The sequence below is a fragment of the Chiloscyllium plagiosum genome, unplaced genomic scaffold, assembly GCF_037043375.1.
Source record: "Chiloscyllium plagiosum isolate Xiang-an unplaced genomic scaffold, Cpla_swu_hap1 HiC_scaffold_42, whole genome shotgun sequence".
Lineage (NCBI taxonomy): Eukaryota > Metazoa > Chordata > Chondrichthyes > Orectolobiformes > Hemiscylliidae > Chiloscyllium > Chiloscyllium plagiosum.
The window spans coordinates 17,359,289-17,377,205 of NW_028270180.1; positions in this window are offsets into that span (position 1 = coordinate 17,359,289).

The window sequence follows — 17,917 nt, forward strand, 5'->3', positions numbered from 1 at the left end:
AAATCTATCATAAAGATAGAACAATAAGGACTGGATCTCCCTACACTGTGCAGTCATCATTTTCACCTCTACGTCCCGGTCTGTGCTGACAGTCAGCCTTCTGATGGTCACCTCTTTCCTGGTTTTCGGAGCCATTTTTCCCCATGATCCGGCTGATGTGATCCCAAGCATAAAATGATTTGTCCATTGGTGCCCCTCCACCTGAACACCCCATCTCTCAAAATTTGGATCTCTTTAATATTCTAGCTCCTATGTCACTGAACTTAAAACCTGGTCAGAAAAGGGTTATAAATTATAAATTTGGCCAAATTATGACAAACTGGTCAGTTTATCTTTGGTGGTAGGGAATCTTCCAGAAATAACCATTTGATATTGAATTAATAGTCACATGGAACAATGTAGGTTCATTAGGAAAGTTGTGTCTAACTAACTTACTGGAGTTTTCTGGAAAGGTTCTAGAGAAGATTGATGATGTAATATTGACGATGTGATATACATTGACGTTTAAAAGCATGCGTTATAGAGTCACATGATGAACATGTGAGGAAAGCTATTGCTGATGGAACAAAAGAGCATTGTTTATGCAAAATTGGCGGAGGGACATGAAACAGAGAGAAATCGTCAATGGATATTTTTCAGGCTGAAGGAAATTCAGTTTCAATATTGGATCAATACTGGAATGTTGGCTTTTCCTGACATACCCCAAAGATCTAGGAGAAAGTGAGGACTGCAGATGCTGGAGATCAGAGCTGAAAAATGTGTTGCTGGAAAAGCGCAGCAGGTCAGGCAGCATCGAAGGAACAGGAGAATCGAGGTTTCGGGCATAAGTCCTCCTTCAGGCTGAAGAATTCCTGAAGAAGGGCTTATGCCCGAAACGTCGATTCTCCTGCTCCTTGGATGCTACCTGACCTGCTGCGCTTTTCCACCAACACATTTTTCAGCTCATACCCCAATGATCTCAGTCTTGGTGTGCAGGGGATGACACAAAACAGAAGAGATGTAAATTGTGAGGAAGACAGTGTAGAACTCAAAAAGAAAACTTTGATATGAGGGAGTGGGCAGATAGGTGACTGGTAAACTTCAGCAGAGAAGTGTGACAGGGTATATTTTGGTAAAAATTAAAATAATTCCACAGAGGCCGGGATCCATTTGGAAACAGATTGAGCATAGACTGAAAGTATCCTGCCAAAGAAATAAATGTGAGAAATAATCTTCTTTACTCACCCCCACTCACTCACTGACCCCTCACTCACTAACTCATTCGCTCACTCATTGACCTCCTCACTCACTAACTCATGGACTCACTCACTGACCCCTCACTCACTAACGAATTCACTCACTCACTGACCCCCTCACTCACTAATTCTTCCACTCACTCACTTACCTCCTCACTCACTAACTCATTCAATCATTCACTGACCCCCTCACTCACTAACTCGTTCACTCACTCATTGACCTCCTCACTCACTAACAAATTCACTCACTCACGGACCTCCTCACTCACTAACTCATTCACTCACTCATTGACCTCCTTATTCATTAACTCATTCACTCACTCACTTACCCCTCACTAACTCATTCACTTATCCCCTCATTCACTCATTCATTGACATCCTCACTCACTAACTCGTTCACTCACACACTGGCCCCCTCACTCACTAACTCATTCACTCACTCATTGACCTCCTCACTCACTAACTTGTTCACTCATTCACCTCTTCACTCACTAAATCATTCACTCACTCACTGACCCACTCGTTCACTAACTCATTCACGCACTCACTGACCCTCTCGCTCACTAACTCATTCACTCACTCACTGACACCCTCACTCACTAACCCATTCACTCACTCACTGACCCCTCACTCACTAATCCATTCACTCACTCACTTACCCCCTCACTAACCCATTGACTCACTCACTGACCCCCTCACTCACTAACTCATTGACTCACTCACTGACCCCCCCACTCACTAACTCATTCACTCACTCACTGACCCCCTCACTCACTAAATCGTTCACTCACTCACTGACCCACTCACTCACTAACTCGTTCACTCACTCACTGACCCCCTCACTCACGAACAAATTCACTCACTCACTGACACCCTCACTCACTAACTCATTCACTCACTCACTGACCCTCTCATTCACTAACTCTTCCACTCACTCACTTACCTCCTCACTCACTAACTCATTCAATCACTCACTGACCCCCTCACTCACTAACTCATTCACTCACTGACCACCTCACTCACTAACGCAATCACTTACTCACTGACCCCTCACTCACTAACTCATTCACTCACTCCCTGACCACCTCACTTACTAACTCATTCACTCACTCACTGAACTCCTCGTTCACTAACTCTTCCACTCATGCACTGACCCCCTCACTCACTTACTCTTCCACTTACTCACTGACTCCCTCACTCACTAACCCTTCCACTCATTCACTGACCCCCTCACTCACTTACTCATTCACTCCCTCACTGAACCCCTCACTCACTTACTCCTCCACTCACTCACTGACTCCCACAGTCACTAACTCTTCCACTCACTCACCAATCCCCTCACTCACTAACTCATTCAATCACTCACTGACCCCCTCACTCTAACTCATTCACTCACTCGCTGAACCCCTCACTCACTAACTCTTCCACTCACTCACTGAATCTCTCACTCACTGAATCTTCCACTCACTCACTCACCCCCTCACTAACTAACTCATTCACTCACTCACTGAATCCCTCACTCAATAACTCTTCCACTCACTCACTGACCTCCTCACTCACTAACTCATTCACTCACTCACTGAACCCCCCCACTCACTAACTCTTCCACTCACTAACTCTTCCACTCACTCACTGACTTCCTCACCCACTAACGCATTTGCTTACTCACTGAACCCCTTGCTCACTAACTCATTGACTTACGCACTGATACCCTCACTCATTCACTCACTCACCCATTCACCCATTCACTCATTCCTACAAACCCACCCTCTCAACCAGTCATTCACACACTCACTAACCCCTTTAGTCACTCACTCAGAGTCCCTCACCCAATCATTCACACACTCACTCACTAACCCAACAGACTCAAGATCTTTAAAAACTTGCCTGAATACAGTAGCTGATACTGGCCAAAGGGGTGTGCCCTCTGCTCCCCTTCTCTTCACCAGTTACATCCTAGATTGCTGCCTGGAGGCTTTGTGATTGGAAGATAAGGCTGAAGATATGCAAAAATATAAGTGTGTTATGAGCACATCATTGCCACTGATCAGAAAACCTGGCCTAGATTGTTTTTTTTTCTCTATTTGGTAAGGGGCCAAATTGTATTTGACAACTCTATTGTGAAGATTTACCATATTAAAGGTGCTATGCAAATGCAATTTGATGGTTGTCTGACTGTCTCAGAGTAGGGACCATCAATGTGAGACGGACATAGAAGTCAATGTAGATCATATACAGATCCGCACAAAGATGTAGCAAGTCACAATATGTCAAACAGATGAAAGGCAGATGCTAAATGTCTCTTAAATGGAATCTGTCAACTCCAAACAGTTCCACTAACATTTTCTTTTGCTGTTGAAGTTAAGCAGAGAGTCAAATATAAACTAATGTCCTATCACTCATTCTAATCTCAAGTTGCCTCCGAACCTTGTGATGGAAGTCACTGAGTCCACCCATTTGGCAAGTCTACAATGGAACGCTACTGCTTGACTCCAGATTGACGAGGTTTAATGGCCATTTAAGCTGAAATATTCCTTCGAGCTACGATTTTCTGCTAATTGGAGGGAATAAACAGTGCGAGCTAAACACTAACAAAGATACAAAGGCAAAAGGTCAGAGACAATATTCTGCAGACAATCTGTCGAGAATTTCCTTTTATGGGAACATTGTCCAAACCACAAATGACATTTCGGTTCCATAAGTACAACAGAACAAGTGGGACGTCTCATAAATCTGTTGAATCTTTCTGTTTGTGACATTTGCCAGTTCCGTTACCTGAGTCTGAACGTGGTGAAGAGTGTTCAGCACAGTAATGAACCCTGCCTTCTGTATTCGGGAGGAAGTCTTGCTTTTTTAATGCATATTTAACCAGACATTCATTGGACAATAACTGTCTAAACACAAAAACATTTCCATTCCCCAAATGGGAACAACTGGCATAAATCTCCCCAGCATGTAGAAGGCATGAATAGAGGTTGCAAAGAAGATGTACAAATATGGCTTCAGGGATGGAGGAATTTCATAGATTCCCTATAACGTGGAAGAATGCCATTCAGCCCATCGAGTCCACACTGACCCTCTGAACAGTATTCCACCCATGCCCCATTCCTGCATTCCCCCAGCTAATCCACCTAGCCTGCACATCCCTGGACTGTGTGAGCTAATTTAGCATAGTCAATCCACCCTAACCGGTACATCTTTGGACTGTGGGAGGAAGCCCACACAGACACGGGGAGAACATGCAAACTCCACGCACACAGTCGTCCGAGGGTGGAATCAAACCTGGGTCCCTGGTGCTGTGAGGCAGCAATGTTAACCACTGAGTCACCGTGCTGCCCCAGCATAGAGCATAGAACAGTAGAGCAAAGGAACATGCCCTCCGGCCCAGCATGCCTATTGCCAACCATGATGCCATTCCAAACTAATCCCATCTGGCTGCACATGGTCTGTATCCCTCTATTCCCTGCCTGTTCATGGCTCTATCTAAATGCTTCTTAAACATTGCTATCCTATCTGCTTCAACCATCTCCCTTGACAAGGCGTTCCAGGCACCTACCACCTTCTGTCCAAAAACCTTCCCTCACACATCTCCTGTTCTCCTCCCTCAGTTTAAACCTGTGCTCCCCAGTATTTCAGTGACAAGGTAAGATTAGGGCTGCTCTCCCAGGAGTTTCAAACTACCGGGGGAGGTGCCATCACAGAAATGTTTCCCACCGGCAGGAGGGTCAAGAACCAAAGAGACTTAAGGTGAATAACAAACAAACTCCAGCGGGCGTAGGGAAATCCTTTGGACACAGTGGACTCGGCATTGGGATTGCGCTGCCCAACAGTGTAATGGGGCCAGATTTCATGGATTCATACAATATAGGAGAGGCTATTCAGCCCATCAGGTCTGCAGCAACATGTATCAGGGATCTCTAGATTGCTGTCTCTTGCTGAGACTTTCAGTCATACAATTCAGACATGTTATGACTCAGCTCCGGATCCAGTGGGAATTGAACCCTGACCTGTGGCCCATGGGGAGGGACACTACACAACATCAAAAGAGCTCCCTGCTCTTTAACAATGGAACTGGATAACCATCTGAAGAAAATACAACTCTAGTACGGTATCGCCTGTGTCTACATCTTTGTGCACGTCTGTGCATAATTCCCACTGAGGTCTGTATCTCTTTCACATTAGTGGCCCTGTAAGGAGACAGCTATAGCCAATAAGTTGCGTTTACATAGCGGTGATAGGTTGGAGGATGGGGTTTAAAGGGAGATGACAAGGGAGTGGGAGCAGCGGCTCTTGAGCAGCATGGACCAGAATGGTCTCCCTTTGTTTTCATACAGTCATAGAGATGTACAGAATGGAAACAGACCCTTCGGTCCAACCTGTCCATGCCGACCAGATATCCCAACCCAATCTAGTCCCACCTGCCAGCGCCCGGCCCATATCCCTCCAAATCCTTCCTATTCATATATCCATCCAAATGCCTCTTAAATGTTGCAATTGTACCAGCCTCCACCACTTCCTCTGGCAGCTCATTCCCTACACATACCACCCTCTGCGTGAAAAAGTTGCCCCTTAGGTCTCTATCTTTCCCCTCTCACCCTAAACCTATGCCCTCTAGTTCTGGACCCCACCCCACCCCAGCAAAAAAACTTTGTCTATTTATCCCATCCATGCCCTCATGATTTTATAAACCTCTATAAGGTCACCCCTCAGCCTCCGATGGTCCAGAGAAAACAGCCCCAGCCTGTTCAGCCTCTCTTTGTAGCTCAAATCCTCCAATTTTAGCAACATCCTTGTAAATCTTTCTTGAACTCTTTCAAGTTTCACAACATCTTTCCAATAGGAAGGAGACCAGAATTGCATGCAATATTCCAACAGTGGTCTAACCAATGTCCTGTACAGCCGCAACATGACCTCCCAACTCCTGTACTCAATGCTCTGACCAATAAAGAAAAGCATACCAAATGCCTTCTTCACTATCCTATCTACCTGCAACTTCACTTTCAAGGAGCTATGAACCTGCACTCCAAGGTCTCTTTGTTCAGCAACACTCCCTAGGACCTTACCATTAAGTGTATAAGTCCTGCTAAGATTTGCTTTCTCAAAATGCAGCACCTCGCATTTATCTGAATTAAACTCCATCTGCCACTTCTCAGCCCATTGGCCCATCTGGTGCAGATCCTGTTGTAATCTGAGGTAACCCTCTTCGCTGTCCACTGCGCCTCCAATTTCGGTGTCATCTGCAAACTTACTAACTGTACTTCTTATGCTCACATCCAAATCATTGATATAAATGATGAAAAGTAGTGAGCCCAGTACCGATCCTTGTGGCACTCCACTGGTCACAGGCCTCCAGTCTGAAAAGCAAGTCTTCACCACCACCCTCTGTCTTCTACCTTTGAGCCATTCTCTCACAAACACACACACACGCAAACACAAACATACACATATACACACAGACACATACACACATGCACATGCACATACATATACATATACAGACACACACGCACACACATGCACATACATAGACACATACAAACACACACGTGTGCACACACAAACATACACACACGCACACACATATATACACACACAGATATATACTCACATACACACACACACACATCCACACATGCACAAATATGGACACACATACAGACACACACAAACACAAACACAAACATATTACACACATATATACACGTTACAATTGCAACATTTAAAAGGCATCTGGATGAGTATGTGAATAGGAGGGATTTAGAGGAATATAGGGCAAATACTGGCAAATGAGACTAGATTGTATTGCGAAGTCAGGGACGAGTTGGACCAAAGGGTCAGTTTCCGTGCTGTATGGCTCTATGACTCCGTTTTTGATGATACAGCTTCCAGTTGGTAATTTACCCAGAGCATGTAGGAAAGACAGGGAACTTTAGATGTTTTAATATGAAATTCATCCCACAATTCCATTGCGGGGTTTAGTACAATGCAAACAACTCCACGCCACATTATCAGTGAGGTACGTCCAGTCAGTTCTTGGAAGATAGTGTTCTGAGGAGGGGTCCTACTGGATTCAAAACATTTAACTCCATTTCTCTCTCCCCATGGAGGCTGCCAGACTTGCTGAGTTTCTCCAGCATTCTCTGTGTTGTTATAAGTTGCCAGTTCTTGGAAGGCCCTATCGTGCAGGTTATCTTCCAATTACAGAATTTTATTTTCATGACAGTGGGGGGCGGTTAACATAAAAATGATCCATATTAAATAGACTTCATTTACTCATATTAATTAGGTTAATTAGAAAATAGACTTCGCTAATTACTCCAATACTATAACTCTTATTTTCATGAAACTTGAGAAGTTTAATTATTGCATCATTAGCGATAATATATGAAGAGACTTAATTAGCATTTGATAACTTAGTTAATTACATAATTGACAATACAAAGCTCAAATATATAACTTTGTCTAAGTCCTTATAATTTATCGGTTCAATTTTATTGTTACAAAAACAGGCAGTGCAGAAAAGTGGCTGGTGAGTTGGGCCACATTGGCGAAGGGCGAAACAAAGTTAATTTTCACTTGGCTATTTGAGAGCATGTGTGTGTGTGTCTGAGTGTCAGTGTGAGAACATGTATGCATGTCTATTTGTATGTGTCTGTCTGTCTGAGTGTGTGCATGCACACATATGTCCATGTGCATGTGTAAATGTCTGTGTGTGTACATTTTTGTGAGCATGTGTGTGTGTCTGTCTGTGTATGCATGTGCGTGTGAGTACGTATGTGTGTGTGTATATGTCTGTCTGCGTGTCCGTGTCTGTCAGAATGTCTATGTGTATGTATATATGTTTATGTGTGTGTGCGTATATGTGCATGTGTGTGTGTGTGTATATGTGTGTGTGTGTGTGTGTGTGTATATGTGTGTCTGAATAAGTAACCCGGACTGGCCTACATGTGACTCCAGACCTGACAATTAGGAACGGGCAATACATGCTGGCTTGGCCAGTGAGTGAATAAAAACAATGGACAGGTATGTACATAACATAGCTGAAGTCAAATTCATTTACCTTCCGATCTCTCCAGGGTTTGTGAAACACCGATATAGCTTTCCACAGTCAAACATTAAACATGCTGATGTGAATCTCTTAAAAGCCTAAGAGCGTACAGGATGGGTAGAAGTCAGAAAACTGGTTATCCCAGTTGAATTAGCAAAACTGGGGCAGCAGCAAATATATCAAAAGTGGCAATAAATTTTTAAATGGGCGAGTTTAGTTTTGAAGGTTTGGGGATCAGCTAAATTAAATACAATGGGTCTTGTGATGAACGTGTCGTGACAAATGTGTTTTACACAATCTCCACTTCCTTTATTTATTCCCAGCATGTGGGTTTTGTTGGCTTCCCAATCCCTCGTTGCCCCTTGAGAAGGTGGGGGTGAGCTGCCATCTTGAACCGCTGCAGTCCACCTGCTGTGGGTTGACCCACAATGCCCTGAGGGAGGGAATTCCAGGATTTTGACCCGACGCTGAACGAGTGGTGATGCATTTCAAGTCAGAATGAGCAGTGGTTTGGAGGGGAACTTGCAGGGGCTGGTGTTCCCAAGTATCTGCTGCCCTTGTCCTTTCAGATGGTAGTGATTATGGATTTGAAAAGTGCTGTCTAAGAAACCTTGGACAATTACTTCAGTGTATCTTGTAGACAGTACACATTGCGTCAGTGATGGAGGGAGTGGATCCTTGTGGATGTGGTGCCAGTCAAGCGGGGGCTGCTTTGTCCTGAATGGTGTCAAGCCTCTTGAGTGTTGTTGGACTTGCACTCATCCAGACAAGTGGCGAGTATTCCATCACACTCCTGACTTGTGCCTTGGAGGTGGTGGACAGGCTTTGGGGGAGTCAGGAGGTGAGGAAGAATCTCCAAGTGGGTAAAATTGGATAATAAGGAAAGTCTGATGGCTTACTTCAGCCCCTATGACTTATGGTCTAAGTCTTGATCATATAGCACAGGCATAGTGGGCTGAATGGCCTCCCTCCTATCCTGTAAAGTTTTTTAGATTACATTACATTACATTTAGATTACATTACAGTGTGGAAAGTTCACGCTGCTTCAACCGTCTTATTATGTTAAAAGCCTCGAAAAGCTGATTTGTTAATTTATATTCAACCCACGGTCTGGCTAAATCTCAGTCCTTTTGTTCCATCGCCCCTCTATCCCTGGACCTTATACTGATTTGTTGTCATTTATCGAAATGTACTTTTAGTTTCACCAAGCTTCTGCTGTCAGAAACACAGGAAGTGTATCAAGGCAGATCTAGGGAATGACTTCCTCTTTCTTTCACGCTGTGAACCAGTTTCCAGTGGGAGGATGAGCTCACAGTGTAACGGAGGAAATGACTCACCCCGCCCCAAAGGCCAGCCTTGCTTCTTCGCTCCGTCCATGGATTGGGATGGGTTTTCCCAGTTCCCTGGGCGACAGGAGTGTAGGAGAGGGGAGGGGAGGCAGGAGCCTCGGGAAGTAGTGAAGAGGCGTGTTGGTACGGCTCGCTGATGCATTGCCTGCACCCTCCTTACCCCCGGCAGACCTCACGGCCCACAGCCTGGGAAGCCTATCATCACACCCACTCAGAGATGGGCACCCAATTGCAACAATCCTTGGGACCAAACATCGCCAACACTGGAGGAAGATTAATGTCCATCTTCACCCAACCAGTGCCACAACCTTCTGTCTGCTACCTCACCCTATCTCTGCTAATGCGCCTGTCCCACACCAAGCCTCATGCTGACCACCGTCACTATGCCTGCAATAACTTCTTCCCATTTGTGGGCGGCACGGTGGCACAGTGGTTAGCACTGCTGCCTCACAGCGCCTGAGACCCGAGTTCAATTCCCGCCTCAGGCAACTGACTGTGTGGAGTTTGCACGTTCTCCCCGTGTCTGCGTGGGTTTCCTCCGGGTGCTCCGGTTTCCTCCCACAGTCCAAAGATGTGCAGGTTAGGTGAATTGGCCATGCTAAATTGCCCGTAGTGTTAGGTAAGGGGTAAACGTAGGGGTATGGGTGGGTTGCGCTTCGGCGGGTCGGTGTGGACTTGTTGGGCCGAAGGGCCTGTTTCCACACTGTAATGTAATCTAATCTAATTACTGTTTTGCAACTCCCCCCCCCCCCATTCAATCTGTAGCCGATCTACCTAACTGCTCCACACTGCCCGGGACTTTCTTTATTCATTCATGGGATGTGGGCGTAATTGCTGAGCCAGCATTTATTGAAAGATTTGCATTTAATATGACTCCTTTTGTGTCTTGCTTTAAAAAGATTAACTGGAGGTGGGCATCATTGGTTAGGCCAGCATTCATTAACTGCCCACAGAGTCAGATGTTCACAAGACCAGGGAAGGATGGCAAGTTTCTTCTCCAGAGGGGATTAGTATATCATAGGAACCCCATGGTCTGGAAGCAGGCCAGTCGACCCACACCAACCCTCCAAAGAGCATCCCACCCACCCTATCCCTGTAACCCTGCATATCCCATAGCCAGAAGTGGGTACTGCAGATGCTGGAGATTAGAGTCAAGGTTAGAATGGTGCTCTAATCAATTTTTCTGCGCCTCGGATACTGCCTGACCTGCTGTGCTTTTCCAGCACCACTCTAATCATATCCCATAGCCAGACAATTCACTGGCCTCACACATCCCTGGACACTATGGGCAATTACCCACGGCCAACCCGCACATCTTTGGACTGTGGGAGGAAACTGGAGCACCCGGAGGAAACCCACGCAGACACGGGGAGAACGTGCAAACTCCACACAGACAGTTGCCCGAGATTGGAATTGAACCCAGGTCCCTGGGGCTGTGAGGCAGCAGTGTTAACCACCACGTTGCCAATCTTGAAAATAAAAGTATTGCCTTGCGAAGAGTGTTGTTGTGCTGAACTATCGGTGCATTATGTGAACAATCATTTGAACATACTTTTCGTAACCTTGGCACAAATTAGTTGGAGTTAGAGCAGCATATTTCATAGACGGTACACTGCCACTATGCCGCAGTGATAAAGGGAGTAAACTTTTAAGATGGTGGATGTGGTAAAAATAAAGCGAACGGCTTCAACTTGGATGGTGTTGAGCTTCTTGAGAGTTGTTGGAGCTGCATTCATCCAGGCACACTCCTGACTTAGGCTTTGTCAATGGTGGATGGGTCTTGAGGAGTCAGGAGATGAGTTAGTCACCACAGTATCCTGTTCTTATAGCCACTGTATTTACTTGGCTGATGCAGTTCAGTTTTTGATCAGTGGTAACCCCAGGGATGTTGAATATCATTGGGAGGTGGTTAGACTCTCTCTCTGGAAATGTTCATTGATTGACATAAAGTGTGATGTGACAATCACTGTACTGGACAGAAACCCTGACTATCTGAGCAGACAGGTCTAACAGGAAGCAGCCTGGGGCACTGTGCGGGTGAAACTTTCCATTTAAACATGGTTGGAAAAGGGGCCATTGATAACATCGGCCATTCGGTTTTACACACTATTCAACATCAGCCTTCCATTGCGGTAAAATCTTACTGGACCACAGAGCTGCTGCCTCATGACAGAGAGGAATCTGGTGATGGCTCAAACTGAGGCTCAAGTGAGAGGGAAGCAGGGGGAAGGTTGAGAAGGAGAGTCCTTCATGGTAACCTCAGCTGGTGTTGGAACTGAACCCATGCTGTTAGCATTATTCTGCATTGCAAACCAGCTAACTGATCCCCTACTTACAGCAAGAAATAACCACACTATATGTCACTGGCACAATCGTCATGGTATATGTCATGTTAAGAAGGCGCTCTTGATCCAGACTGTCCACATACAGTAGTAAATACCCCAGATATAAGAACAGTACAGACATAAGGCAGCACGGTGGCTCAGTGGTTAGCACTGCTGCCTCACAGCACCAGCATCCCAGGTTCAATTCCACCCTTGGGTGACTGTCTGTGTGGAGTTTGCACATTTTCCCCATTTCTGCGTGGTTTCCTCCCACAGTCCAAAGATGTGCAAGTTAGGTGATTGGCTGTGCTAAATTGCCCTTTAATGTCCAGGGATATGCAGACTGGAGAGATTAGCAGGGATTGTGGCATGTTTTTTCAGAGGGTCAGCGTGGACTCGATAGACCAAAAGCCCTGCTTCCCCACTGTGGGGATTCTATGATTAAGGTTGTCCTGCTCTGTCATATGACACTGGTCTGTCCCTTTCTCTCAAACACTCCATAGCATCCCTACAGTGTGGAAGTGGGCCGTTTGGCCCAACAAGTCCACACCAACCCTCCAAAGAGCATCCTCCTACCCCTATCCTTATAACCCTGCATTTCTCATGGCTAACACACCTAACCTACGCAGCCTTGGACACTATGGGGCAATTTCCCATGGTCAATCCAACCAACCTGCTCATCGTTGGGAGGAAACCCACGCAGACACGGGGAGTATGTGCAAACTCCACACAGACGGTCGCCTGAGGGTGGAATCGAACCCTGGTCCCTGCAGCTATGAGGCAGCAGTGCTAACCACTGAGCCACCGTGCCACCCACTGATCATTGTAATGCAATGGCAAAATACTGAAAACCCCAACAGTGTACATTTTTGTTACCTAATAATTTCCACATGAGAACCTTTAAAGGTCCCAAGGGGCCAGCTGACAGGAACTACTCAACATTACAAACCACTTCCGACCTTGCTCCACATGAGCGAGGACCCCTCCCCTGACCTTTAGTGAAACACAGGCCATTAGTTAGTGCATTATGGTCCCTCACATACAGACGTTATCAGGAAAAATCTCCACTGGAGCCTGCCTGGTTTGATTTCTCAGATGTGTATCAGGCTCCAGGAAGTGATACGACTGGTCTGGGAAAGAGTTCCCATATCAATGACCTTTGACATTGGATTAGTTCTCAGGCCATTCTGATGTCTTCTGCTTGGAATTATTAATAGCTGAGGCATTTGTTTATCTTCAACCTTTTTGAGGACGAGACTGCTTTCACGTTTACCAAATGCCAATTTTAAAGAGGTTTAAACATGTCATGACTTGCATTTGAGACTAAATTAGTCTTTAATGAAGGAGATGCAATCTGAACAGCGTTGAGGAGGTCAGCAAGGATTAGAGGGAACTCCGAGTTGTGGCAAACCAAATGTTTATAAAAGAAGAAAATTCCTTCGAACATAGTACAACTCAATCCGCTGCTCGTGAGACAGATTGAGGAGCTGATCCAGTTTAACACCACTACAGGTAAACTTCCTGAAACTCTTTTACATAGAGTTATACAGTATGGAAACAGACCCTTCAGTCCAACCAGTCTGTGCTGAACATAATCAAGATTAGAGTGGTGCTGGAAAAGCACAGCAGGTCAGGCAGCATCCGAGGAGCAGGAAAATCGACGTTTCGGGCAAAAGCCCTTCATCAGGAATGACCTGCTGTGCTTTTCCAGCACCACTCTAATCTTGACTCTGATCTCCAGCATCTGCCATCCTCACTTTCAGCTATGCTGAACATAATCCCAATTACAATGTGATCTCACCCAATTTTTTGATCAGGAGAAGCTTTGCAGTGGAATGTGTATGAAATAAATAAAAATTTTGTTCGTTGTGATCTGTATATGCCAAATTGTAGCACAGTACACAGCTCATTCCCTTCGAAATTTGTGGGATCAGATCTGACTCCAAAGACTTGAGCTCGAAAATAGGTGATACCCCAATGCAGTACCAAGGGTAACTTCCACAATGCCAACCTTGTGAAGGGGACAGAATTGCAATACAGTGAAAGGGGTTGGAGCTATCAGGTCTATGCTAATATTACGTCGTTCTTGCACATGTCCTGCCGCTAATACAATCTGAAGCCCATTCCCCAGAACAGATGTGGTTGAGTTTACACAGTGGCCCTGTACCAAAACAAATTGCAAGTTGCACGGGCTCCACAAAGACTAAACTTTCAAAAAATGAATGTTGATATCAATGGATTTTTCTTCCAGTTGTCTCCCAGGCAGGGATCAAGAAAGTTGTCCTGATAATCCTATTTATCTTTGAGAGGAACCGCAGTAAATAATGCTGTGGGAACATTTTTAACAAAATAAAACATAGGGATTATGTTTTGCCAAAGGGTGTAATATTAATGAGACAATCATTTTGAGTGCTGGAGAAACTCAACAAGTCTGGCAGCATCTGGAGAGAGAAACAGAATTAACGTTTTAAGCCCACAGTTTCAAAGAAAACTCATACCAGATTCAAACATTTAACTCTGTTTCTGTCCACAAATGCTGCCAGACCTGTTGGGTTTCTCCAGCATGCTCTCTGTTTGTTTCAGATTTCCAGCATCCACAATGTCTTGTATTATTTTAGTGACTATTAAAGGTTTCCTGGTTTCCAAAAGATCATAAGTAGGGTGACATCTTAAACCTTCACACTCTCAGGACATAAACATAGGTAGGAATGCAAGTGGTGAGGATGAGTCAAAGAATTTTACAGAGGGTTATAGATTAAATGAGTGAGCAAGATTTATCAAATGGAGTATAATGTGGAAAAATGTGAAGTTATGCACTTTTGCTTGGAAGAATAGAGGGAGTGAATATTATTTAAAAGGAGAAAGACTGCAGAAAACTGTCGCATAGAAGATTGGGGAGTATAGAGTCACAGCATGGAAACAGACCAACCAGTCCATGCCAAACATAATCCCAAACTAGACTAGTCCCATTTGGTTAGAAATCACACAACACCAGGTTATAGTCCAACAGGTTTATTTGGAAGCACTAACTTTTGGAGCACTGCTCCTTCATCAGGTGGTCATAAGATCTTATTCTCCACAACCACCTGATGAAGGAGCAGCGCTCTGAAAGCTAGTGCTTCCGAATAAACTTGTTCGACTATAACTTGGTGTTATGTGATTTTTAACTTTGTACTCCGCAGTCCAACACTGGCTCCTCCACATCATAGTCCCACTTGCATGCTCCTGGCCCATACCCCTCCAAACATTTCCTATTCAGGGAGTTACCTAAGTGTCTTTTAAATGTTTACACACAGCTCCACCTTCGAACCCAGAAACAACTGCATCTGCTGCTCGTGAGGCAGATTGAGGAGCTGATCCAGTTCAACACCTCTGTAGGTAAACTTCCTAAAACTCCTCTACATAGGGTCATACAGCATGGAAACAGACCCTTGGGTCCAACCAGTCCATGCTGAACATAATCCCAAACTAAACTAGTCTCACTTAGCCCGTATCCCTCCAAACCTTTCCTATTCATGTATCTATCCAAATGTCTTTTAATGTTGTAACCGTGGACATTCCTCAGAAGGTTCATTTTCGCCCCATATGCCTTTTTAAAATCTCTCTCCTCTCACCTTAAAAATGTGTCCCCCCTAGTCCTGATATCCCTCACGCAAGGGAAAAGACCCCTGCCATTAACCTTATCCATACCCCTCATCATTTTATAAACCTCTTTAAGGTCACCTCTCAACCTCCTACACTTCAGCGAAAGAAGTTGCAGCCAATCCAGCTTCTCTTGAGTTTGCCAACGCCAGCATCCAAGTTCATTGGATATTAGAGAAGGCAAATGGAATAGAGTCATAGAGTCATAGAGATGTACAGCATGGAAACAGACGCGTTGGTCCAACCCGTCCATGCCGACCAGATATCCCAACCCAATCTAGTCCCACCTGCCAGCGCCCGGCCCATATCCTTCCAAACCCTTCCTATTCATATACCCATCCAAATGCCTTTTAAATGTTGTACCAGCCTCTACCACATCCTCTGGCGCTCATTCCATACATGTATCACCCTCTGCGTGAAAAAGTTGCCCCTTAGGTCTCTTTTAATCTTTCCCCTCTCACGAATGTTGGCCATTATTTCAAAGAGAATGGAGTAGAAAGGTAGGGAGAGTTTGCTAAAACTATTCAAGATACCAGTTGGACCACAGCTGGAATATTGCGAACTGTTTGGGCCCCTGAGCTATGAAAAGGTGTAGACTCATAGAATCCCTCCAGTGTGGAAACAGGCCCTTCAGCCCAACAAGTCCACACCAACCCTCTGAAGAGTAACCCACCTAGACCCATTCCCCTCCGTTTAACCCCTGACTAACGCACCCAACCTACACATCCCTGAGCACTGTGGACAACTTAGCATGGTCAATCCACCTAACCTGCCCGTCTTTTGGATTGTGGGAGGAAACCGGAGCACCCGGAGGAAACTCGTGCAGACACGGGGAGAATGTGCAAATTCCACACAGACAGACAGCAGATAGGTAGTGGAGACAGTGAGAAAAGGCTCACTCGGCTGATCCCAGGTACGGAAAGACTGTCTTGTCAGGAGAGGCTAAGTAGTTGGGCCTGTATCCTTTGAAGTTGAGAGGTGACCTTATTGAAACATACAACATTCTTAGGGAACTTGATAGGTTAGGTGCTGAAAAGCTGCTTCCCTTTGAAGATCCAGAGGACATAACCTCAGAATAAGGGACTGCACATTTCAGACAGAGATGAGGAAGAAGTTATTCTCTTGGAGGGCAGTGAATTTGTGACATTCTTTACTCCAGAGGGCAGTAGAGGTTGGGTCATTATGTATATTCAAAGCTGAGATGGACAGACATTTGATCAGATGGGAAATCAAGGGATTTGGGGAATACGCAGGAAAAGGGATCTGAAGATGACCAGATTAGGCCACGGTCTCATTGACTAACAAAGCAGATTCTATGAGGTGAATACTTTGCTTCTGTGTCCTATACTCTTGTGGCCTTAGGTCTCTTGCTATAATTCAGTGAACATGCCTTTTTAAAGTATATTAACATGTTGATCATGAGGCAATACAGATCAGTGGGAACTGGATTTGTGCATCTTTCTGTTGTGGGTGCAGAGTGGGGGAAGGACTGAGTGGTGATAATTTCAACTTTTGCTTCAAGAGGTCAATGAGACAAAGTGGAATGGATACTCACAATTCACATCTCTACCTTAAATGGACATCCCCTGAGTTTTAAATAGCGAACCCTACTTCTCGACTCTCCCAATTGAAGCCACCTTCCCTCCATAGCCAGTCTATCAAGACGCCTTCTGACCACGAACGGTTCAATCACTTTTTAACACATCCGTGAATTGCACGACATTTCGAGATGACCAGTTGCCACGACCCTTTCAGGTCACCGTGGGAAGTTTGAAAAAGGTGCGTTCAGTTCTGAAGAAACCTGGACCTGAAACATTGACTACATTTCTCTCTTCACAGATGCTGCCAGACTCGCTGAGTTTCTCCAGCAATTTCTGTTTCCGTTTTAGATTTCTAGCATCCAGAGTTCTTTGGTATTTTACATCAAAGGATGTGGCCTTCATAACATCTCTTGAACACTAAGCACAAATAATAATTCAAGGAAAGAGATGGGGTGGCCTGTTTCCCTGTAGTCACTGTGATATCCTTAGAACAATCCCTGCCGGAAGATGTGCTGCTGTGATGGGGCGTTGTCTTGTGCCATTCTTACCCATTCACTGGAGCTCATCTACAATCACTCTGTGACATCCACCATCCAGCCATGGATGGCACAGTGGCTCAGTGGTTGGCACTGCTGCCTCACAGCACCAGGGACCTGGGTTCGATTCCAGCCTTGGGTGACTGTCTGTGTGGAGTTTGCACATTCTCCCTGTGCCTGCGTGGGTTTCCCCCCACAGTCCAAAGATGTGCAGGCTAGGGTGGATTGGCCATGGGAAAGTG